Genomic DNA, 9699 nt, shown 5'->3' on the forward strand with positions numbered 1-9699 from the left:
TCAATATGGTGAAACAAATAACAATAAGATATGTACATATGTTAATATGTGAATAAGATAATGCACGGTCACATGAAAAACAATGTGTGTGAAAAAATGAAAAATAAAAAATAATGAATGAAGAAAATTATTGATAAATGATACATATAAATGATAATAAAAAATGACAAAAAATAAATAAAAATAAAAAATAATAAATAAAGAATAAAAAATAATAAAAAGAGAAAAATGTGAAAGAAATAATAAGTTGAATAACAATACAGCATACCGCAAAATTTATGAATGCTTATGAAACAACCAAATGACATAATATGATGTGTGAATACAATATATATGCGCGCAAGTCTTCTCATTTTTTCATTATTCTTTGTTAATCAGTGTGAATAATCCACCATGACATAGATACCGACCAGGCCATCTAAAATAAGAATACAAATTGTATAGAATATTAATAAGTGTACAAAATAAGATTTCATAAAAATGGAATAAAAGAAAGACTCTCGTTCAAACCCAGTGGGGACACAGTGTTCAGTGTCCAGATCCACTGGGTTTCTAATTGAGCAAGGCGTTTGCTCACATTGCCTCCCCTAATCCCCTTACAAATCATGTCAATACCAGACACCCTTAATAAGGAAGAATCACAGTTGTGATGTATTTTAAAATGTTTGGGCAAGGTTTTAAGGGAGGCAATGTCATCAACCTCCCCCCGCTGCCTTTATGCCTAAGACGTGTTCGCGAACCCTCACCTTCAGTTGGCGAGTAGTGAGTCCAACGTAGATGAGGGAACACGGGCAAGTAGCATAGTAAATCACAGCTGTAGATGAACAAGTGATGGATTTATTGATGTTATAAACGCACAGTCCATCAGAGCTGGTAAAGGAATGAGCACTAACAATATTACAACAGGCAACACAAGAACCACAGGGTTTGCACCCCGTGGGTCTTGTGTATTGGGTCAGGAAGTTGTTTGCCGGTATAGGGGTATAGTGGCTTTTGATCAACCGGTCATCAAGATTTGGTGATCTGCGGAAAGAAATGTTCGGAAAGTCACCAATATATTTGGAGAGTATGGGGTCATTTTTCAAGATAGGCCAAAATTTCTTTAAATAGAATCTCATCTGTTCATTTTGACCATTGAATGTGGTAATGAACCTAACCAACTCTTTAGGTTCAGATCTATTCATGTCAGCATAAAGAGCATTATGGCGTGACATGTGCCTAGCCCTATTAAAGGCTCTCTTTAATGATCGCCTGCTATACCCACGCTCAAGGAATCTCTCCTTTAATAAGTCAGCCTGCCTAATAAAATCAGTGTCTGTAGAACAAATCCGTCTGAGGCGTAGGAATTGTCCGATGGGAATTGAGTTTATAAGCGTGGGAGGATGAAGCATGGAGAAGTGCATTAACAGAGGTATGTTTTCTAAAAAGGTCTGTCTGAAGAAAATTGTCAGAATCTCTCCTCACTAAGACATCAAGGAACTCGATGGTTTTCAAATCACTGTGATACGTGAGATGTACATTGATATCATTAGAATTCAATATATCAATGAAATCAGGTAGCACACCGATGGGATCCTGCCAAATGAAGAAAATATCGTCAATGTAGCGTGTCCAAAAAGGAACACGCTCCATTTGTGCAATCTTGCCAGATAAAAAAAGGTCCCTTTCCCACAGGCCCAGGAACAGGTTGGCATATGATGGGGCAAAGGAAGCACCCATAGCTGTTCCCTGGGTCTGCAGGAAAAAGGAATCCTTAAAAATAAAAAAAATTGTGTGACAACGCAAACTCAAGTAAATTAATAAAAAATATAGTGAAAGCTCGTGAAAAGGAGGAATGTTGCAAAAAATAAGAGACAGCAGTTATCCCATCAGTGTGCTTAATGTTGGTATAAAGAGACTCAACATCACATGTGACAAAAGAAGAATCTTCATCGATATGCAAACCATCGATTTTCTTGAGAAAATCATTGGTATCCCTAGTATAAGATGGGAGGGCAGTGACAAATGGTTGTAAGATGTAATCAATGTATTTGTTCACATTTTCTAGAAAGTTACCCCTCCCAGATATAATAGGCCTACCGGGTGGTACTTCTTTATTTTTATGTATTTTGGGTAAGAGATAAAGGGTGGGAATGGTGGGTTCATGAACTTGTAAGGCCAAAAAGAGGTCGTTGGAAATAATATCATTATCTTTAGCATCATTCAATAATTTTTTCAGTTCAGCCTGAAATTTCAAAAGAGGATTAAACGTCAGTCTCTTATAACAATCCAAATTATTTAGCTGACGAGATGCCTCTTTTTCATACATAGCTTTAGGCCATACCACCACATTCCCACTCTTATCTGCTGGTTTGAAAATTACATCCTGGATACCTGACAATCTCTTGAGACAGATTCTCTCCTCTTTACTCAGATTGTCTATGTCACTATGTGGGGGAATTTTGAGAAACTCACTGCTTACAGTCCTGACAAAAATGTCTATATTAGAGCATGAAGATAATGGAGGGAATTTGGTAGAAGACTTTTTAATGACGGCTGGTACCTCACCTTCACTGATGTCATGTTCTTTCGCTAATTGTTCAAGATCGGCTAACGCCTTCTGTTCTGCCTCTGTTGGAATCTCCTAGCGAACAAATGTAGATCTTTGACTGCAGTAAAGCAGTCAAAGTTTGCTGTAGGGCAAAACATGAGCCCACGAACTAATATATCCATCTCCAAAGGTGAGAAAGTGTGAGTACTTAAATTAATTACCTACAGACGATTGGAGTTTGGATCAGGAGAATAATTTCTCTTATTAGGAGGAAAGCGCAGATTTCTTTTCCTCTTAGGAGTGACCATGGATGTGACAGAGGCAGAAGAGGAGGCAACAGATGCATCACCAATAGATGAGTTGGAGGTAACAGACACAGAGCGTTCTCTGTTGGAGTCAACATTCAAATGTCTTTTCCAATGATAAATGTTACCCGAAGACAAATCGATCTGATCCCTAGTCAATTTATTGGTGTGTTTGTGTTGTATGTCCTTCACCAATATCTCCAGATCTTTATCAAGGGAAACGTTGAGAATATTAAATTGTTCAGCGGATAAAGTGGATTTTGCTTTGTCGAATAAATCATCCAATTCTTTATCCACATTGGTGATCAATTTAGTATTCAACCCAACCAAAAGCTCCATTAATTTCCAAGAAGTCTCATTACATGTTTTCTCCCAAGAAGTCACAAATTCATCATCTGTGACTATGAAGGTCGGAGTCAACCGTACCCTCAAACCTCTTGGTATCAGTAATTTCTGTATATAGTTCTGCAAAAATGCTCTTGTCCACCACATCCTGGTGCGCTTGAAAAGCACCTTTTTAATAGATTTAAGTAGAGAGTCAAAAGTTAAACCATCCGTGTTGGATACACGTGTTGTACTTAAATTGCCAAAAACATTATTCACTTGGCCCTGCCAGGATAGCTCCCTGGTCTTGAAATCCATCTCAAGGTATACCTCAGCCTGTGCAAAACACAGAAAAATGTAACACTTAGAACAATGAGGGTAATGTACTAATTAAAAATAATAAAAAAAAAAAAATGAAAATCCACAACCCCTCTAGAAATATGGATGGCAGACCATCCGGTAAAAGAACCCAATGCCAATGAGTATGGTGGAAGATGATACTGACAGAGTGCCAAGAAGAAATAATATACTGTATACAGCAACACGTGAGGATAGATAAAAACACCTTTATTAATATATAAATGGGTGTACACTTAAAATAAAAAATAATAAAAAGGCATCCTAAATAAATGCGTAATATTGGATTATGATATCCTACAACATAGGGTAAAATGTATACCCATAAGGCAAGGCTCGAAAGGAATATGAAAAAAGAAAATTAAAATAAATATTAATGGAACCTTAATAAATCCCCCAAAAGGAATTGTGTATACAGTGCACCATATAATAATGAATATCCAAAAATTGTGTAAGCACAGTATACAAAAAATAATAAATAAAGAATAATAATAACAACAACAGCTGTGCAAATAATGTGTAAAATGAACCGTGCAATAAAAAAAAAAAATAGTGCAGTGAACAAAAAAAGACACTACGAGAGTGTCACACAATGTGAGAGGGGAAAGAAGTAATGGGAGCGGAAAATAAAATAATACCTAATGAGCCGGAGAATGATGCCTGTGAACGCGCCCCGACGCGCGTTTCGGAATAAAACTTCCTTCGTCAGGGGGTAGGTACAAGGCCGGTCAGTACCTCCTTATATGCTGGACTAATTAGCGGGCAGGACACATGACGGCGCATGCGCCGCCGCGACCCGGAAGACGCATCGCGCGCGGCGTCACATGACCAAACACCGCCGCGTGAACCCGGCGCGTGTGGTCATGGGAAGACGCCGTCGCCATGCGAACGACCGGCGCCGAGGCGGCGCACGCGCACCAGTGCCTGTCCATGAAAATAAGGGATATGTAAGAACAGCAATAGCTATATAACAGTTCAGAGCATATTGCGTTACTGCAATAAAATGAAACTAATGAGGACAAGATATATATATATATATATATATATATATATATATATATATATATATATATATAAATGAGAGTAATAAAATCAATATGGTGAAACAAATAACAATAAGATATGTACATATGTTAATATGTGAATAAGATAATGCACGGTCACATGAAAAACAATGTGTGTGAAAAAATGAAAAATAAAAAATAATGAATGAAGAAAATTATTGATAAATGATACATATAAATGATAATAAAAAATGACAAAAAATAAATAAAAATAAAAAATAATAAAGAATAAAAAATAATAAAAAGAGAAACATGTGAAAGAAATAATAAGGTGAATAACAATACAGCATACCGCAAAATTTATGAATGCTTATGAAACAACCAAATGACATAATATGATGTGTGAATACAATATATATGCGCGCAAGTCTTCTCATTTTTTCATTATTCTTTGTTAATCAGTGTGAATAATCCACCATGACATAGATACCGACCAGGCCATCTAAAATAAGAATACAAATTGTATAGAATATTAATAAGTGTACAAAATAAGATTTCATAAAAATGGAATAAAAGAAAGACTCTCGTTCAAACCCAGTGGGGACACAGTGTTCAGTGTCCAGATCCACTGGGTTTCTAATTGAGCAAGGCGTTTGCTCACATTGCCTCCCCTAATCCCCTTACAAATCATGTCAATACCAGACACCCTTAATAAGGAAGAATCACAGTTGTGATGTATTTTAAAATGTTTGGGCAAGGTTTTAAGTGAGGCAATGTCATCAACCTCCCCCGCTGCCTTTATGCCTACGACGTGTTCGCGAACCCTCACCTTCAGTTGGCGAGTAGTGAGTCCAACGTAGATGAGGGAACACGGGCAAGTAGCATAGTAAATCACAGCTGTAGATGAACAAGTGATGGATTTATTGATGTTATAAACGCACAGTCCATCAGAGCTGGTAAAGGAATGAGCACTAACAATATTACAACAGGCAACACAAGAACCACAGGGTTTGCACCCCGTGGGTCTTGTGTATTGGGTCAGGAAGTTGTTTGCCGGTATAGGGGTATAGTGGCTTTTGATCAACCGGTCACCAAGATTTGGTGATCTGCGGAAAGAAATGTTCGGAAAGTCACCAATATATTTGGAGAGTATGGGGTCATTTTTCAAGATAGGCCAAAATTTCTTTAAATAGAATCTCATCTGTTCATTTTGACCATTGAATGTGGTAATGAACCTAACCAACTCTTTAGGTTCAGATCTATTCATGTCAGCATAAAGAGCATTATGGCGTGACATGTGCCTAGCCCTATTAAAGGCTCTCTTTAATGATCGCCTGCTATACCCACGCTCAAGGAATCTCTCCTTTAATAAGTCAGCCTGCCTAATAAAATCAGTGTCTGTAGAACAAATCCGTCTGAGGCGTAGGAATTGTCCGATGGGAATTGAGTTTATAAGCGTACGAGGATGGGAGGATGAAGCATGGAGAAGTGCATTAACAGAGGTATGTTTTCTAAAAAGGTCTGTCTGAAGAAAATTGTCAGAATCTCTCCTCACTAAGACATCAAGGAACTCGATGGTTTTCAAATCACTGTGAATACGTGAGATGTACATTGATATCATTAGAATTCAATATATCAATGAAATCAGGTAGCACACCGATGGGATCCTGCCAAATGAAGAAAATATCGTCAATGTAGCGTGTCCAAAAAGGAACACGCTCCATTTGTGCAATCTTGCCAGATAAAAAAAGGTCCCTTTCCCACAGGCCCTCTGGGGTCTGTACGGGCCTTTCGGGGGGCTGTGCCGGCCTGCCAGGGGGTCTGTGCAGGCTCCGGTGGTCTGTGCCGGCCTGCCGGGGGGCTGTGCAGGCTCCGGTGGGCTGTGCCGGCCTGCCGGGGGGCTGTGCCGGCCTGCCGGGGGGCTGTGCAGGCTCCGGGGGGCTGTGCCGGCCTGCCGGGGGGCTGTGCCGGCCTGCCGGGGGGCTGTGCAGGCTCCGGGGGGCTGTGCCAGCCTGCCGGGGGGCTGTGCCGGCCTGCCGGTGGTCTGTGCAGGCTTCGGGGGTCTGTGCAGGCATCGTCCGATGGGACTACAAGTCCCATCGGGCGATGCCTGCTACCATGACAGTGATTGACACATTAGCCAATGATGGGACAGTAGTAGTCCCATCATCCGGCTAATGTGTTAAATGTAAAAAAAAAAAAAAATTACATGCTACATACATACAACATGCATACTACATACATGCTACATTCATACTACATAAATACTACATGCAACATACATACTACATATATACTACATACATATATACTACATGCATGCTACATACATACTACATGCTACATACTACATACATACTACATGCATGCTACATACATACTACATGCTACATACATACTACATATATACTACATGCATGCTACATACATACTGCATGCTACATACATACTACATATATACTACATGCATGCTACATACATACTACATGCTACATACATACCACATATATACTACATGCATGCTACATACATACTACATGCTACATACATACCACATACATACTACATGCATGCTACATGCTACATACATACTAGATATATACTACATGCATGCTACATACATACTACATATATACTACATGCATGCTACATACATACTGCATGCTACATGCATGCTACATACATACTACATACATACTACATACATACCACATATATACTACATACATACAATACATTCATACAATACATACATAGACATACAGTACATATAACATAGAGTAACATACTTACCAATACTTGTCACATTGTTCCCCGAAGCCACTGTCGTCTACGGAATAAATATTAACATAACAAACCACAAAAATACTCACCCACGATCCGAAGCAGTCCACGAGTGTGTCCCACGACGATCTTGGGTAGAGAACTGCAGCATCAGATGATGCTGCCGTTCTCTACGGGCTGCAGGAATCCAATGACGGAAGGTAGGTATCCTTCCGCACTGTATTCCTCCGCCACTTAAAAAAAAAAAAAAGTCCCTAGTCTCACTTTATGCCATTGCTGTGTGGGAATTTCCTTCCTTCCGTCATTGGATTCCTGCAGCCCGTAGAGAACGGCAGCATCATCTGATGCTGCAGTTCTCTACCCAAGATCGTCGTGGGACACACTCGTGGACTGCTTCGGATCGTGGGTGAGTATTTTTGTGGTTTGTTATGTTAATATTTATTCCGTAGACGACAATGGCTTCGGGGAACAATGTGACAAGTATTGGTAAGTATGTTACTCTATGTTATATGTACTGTATGTCTATGTATGTATTGTATGAATGTATTGTATGTATGTAGTATATATGTGGTATGTATGTAGTATGTATGTAGTATGTATGTAGCATGCATGTAGCATGCAGTATGTATGTAGCATGCATGTAGTATATATGTAGTATGTATGTAGCATGCATGTAGTATATATGTAGTATGTATGTAGCATGTATGTATGTGGTATGTATGTAGCATGTAGTATGTATGTAGCATGCATGTAGTATATATGTAGTATGTATGTATGTATGTAGCATGTAGTATGTATGTAGCATGCATGTAGTATGTAGCATGCATGTAGTATATATGTAGTATGTATGTAGCATGCATGTAGTATATATGTGGTATGTATGTAGCATGTAGTATGTATGTAGCATGCATGTAGTATATATGTAGTATGTATGTATGTATGTAGCATGTAGTATGTATGTAGCATGCATGTAGTATGTATGTAGCATGCATGTAGTATGTATGTAGCATGCATGTAGTATATATGTAGTATGTATGTAGTATGTATGTATGTAGCATGTAGTATGTATGTAGCATGCATGTAGTATGTATGTAGCATGCATGTAGTATGTATGTAGCATGCATGTAGTATGCATGTAGCATGTATGTAGTATGTATGTAGTATGTAGCATGTATGTAGTATGTATGTGGTATGTATGTAGCATGTAGTATGTATGTAGCATGCATGTAGTATATATGTAGTATGTTGTATGTATGTGGTATGTATGTAGCATGCAGTATGTATGTAGCATGTATGTAGTATGTATGTAGTATATATGTAGAATGTATGTAGCATGTAGTATGTATGTAGCATGCATGTAGTATGTATGTAGTATATATGTAGTATGTATGTAGCATGTAGTATGTATGTAGCATGCATGTAGTATGTATGTAGTATGTATGTAGCATGTATGTAGTATGTATGTAGCATGTAGTATGTATGTAGCATGCATGTAGTATGTATGTAGTATTTTTTTTTTTTTTTTAACATTTAACACATTAGCCGGATGATGGGACTACTACTGTCCCATCATTGGCTAATGTGTCAATCACTGTCATGGTAGCAGGCATCGCCCGATGGGACTTGTAGTCCCATCGGACGATGCCTGCACAGACCCCCGAAGCCTGCACAGACCACCGGCAGGCCGGCACAGCCCCCCGGCAGGCCGGCACAGCCCCCCGGAGCCTGCACAGACCACCGGCAGGCCGGCACAGCCCCCCGGCAGGCCGGCACAGCCCCCCGGAGCCTGCACAGCCCCCCGGCAGGCCGGCACAGCCCCCCGGCAGGCCGGCACAGACCCCCACAGGGTGCACAGACCACCGGCAGGCCGGCACAGCCCCCCGGCAGGCTGGTACAGACCCCGGGCAGTCCACACAGCCCCCCCGGCAGGCCGGCACAGCCCCCCGGCAGGCCGGCAGAGACCCCCGGAAGGCCCGAAATGACGGCGCATCATGATGCGCACACACCGCGCATCATGATGACGTCAGTCTGTCAATCAACTTTGAACTTCCTATTCCGATGCCGAATTCCGATATTGAAAAAATATCGGAAGTCGGTATCGGAATTCCGATACAGCAAGTATCGGCCGATACCCGATACTTGCGGTATCGGAATGCTCAACACTAGTGACAACGCAAACTCAAGTAAATTAATGAAAAATATAGTGAAAGCTCGTGAAAAGGAGGAATGTTGCAAAAAATAAGAGACAGCAGTTATCCCATCGGTGTGCTTAATGTTGGTATAAAGAGACTCAACGTCACATGTGACAAAAGAAGAATCTTCATCGATATGCAAACCATCGATTTTCTTGAGAAAATCATTGGTATCCCTAGTATAAGATGGGAGGGCAGTGACA

This window comes from Dendrobates tinctorius, unplaced genomic scaffold (genome assembly GCF_039654945.1).
Source record: "Dendrobates tinctorius isolate UK_male_01 unplaced genomic scaffold, ASM3965494v1 ptg000093l, whole genome shotgun sequence".
NCBI classification, from domain to species: Eukaryota; Metazoa; Chordata; class Amphibia; order Anura; family Dendrobatidae; genus Dendrobates; species Dendrobates tinctorius.